The following is a 719-nucleotide window of genomic DNA, read 5'->3' as shown; positions in this document are numbered from 1 at the left end:
GACGGAGACATCGTTAGACTTCCCTGATCGAGACTCGCCGACTGCTTGGGTATATGACCCCATCTCAAGCAGGGCCACTTATACGGGGAAGGTAGTGAGGACTAGTAGGAAAGTTGGGGCAATATTTTTTGTGGAACTCACTCGCGAGAAGATCGATTATCCGGTACCTTCCGGATTAGTGCTTGGGATGAGTGGAGCTTGGGAAGATGCGAAGGATTCCTCAGTTAGAGTAGAGGCAGAGGTCGTTGTGGGAGTTGAGGATACAGTGGTTGGACCAGGGACTGGCAGAAAGGATAAGGGGTCGATGCCCATGGAGCGAGAGATTGTAGGGCCGAGTCAGAGTTCCAGTGAATGATCCTTTACCGACTGTCACTAAAGTAGCATACTGTTTTGAGGTCCCGGCGCCGCCGAAGCCCTCTATCTCGTGGGTGGATCTGACTTCTGAAGAGAGCGATCCATCTATGGATGTTGATGAGGATGAGGTTACCTCGAAGATGGATGCTGCGTCAGACGGATCTTGTGGAGTGTGTGGAGGTCACCCATGTTATTGTAGTTGCTAGAGTATGATGATATTAGTTTTGTTGTATAGGGACTTGATATCTTTCTTTTGGTGGTTGTTCTTATTTCATTTTGGGATGACTATAACTATACTTATACGGTCAAATGATTTCTGTCTTGGTGGGTCCATGTTCCATTTTTTTGACGTGACCATGGGGATT

The sequence above is a fragment of the Cicer arietinum genome, chromosome 4 (assembly GCF_000331145.2).
Source record: "Cicer arietinum cultivar CDC Frontier isolate Library 1 chromosome 4, Cicar.CDCFrontier_v2.0, whole genome shotgun sequence".
NCBI classification, from domain to species: domain Eukaryota; kingdom Viridiplantae; phylum Streptophyta; class Magnoliopsida; order Fabales; family Fabaceae; genus Cicer; species Cicer arietinum.
Note: the sequence above shows the minus strand (reverse complement) of the source record.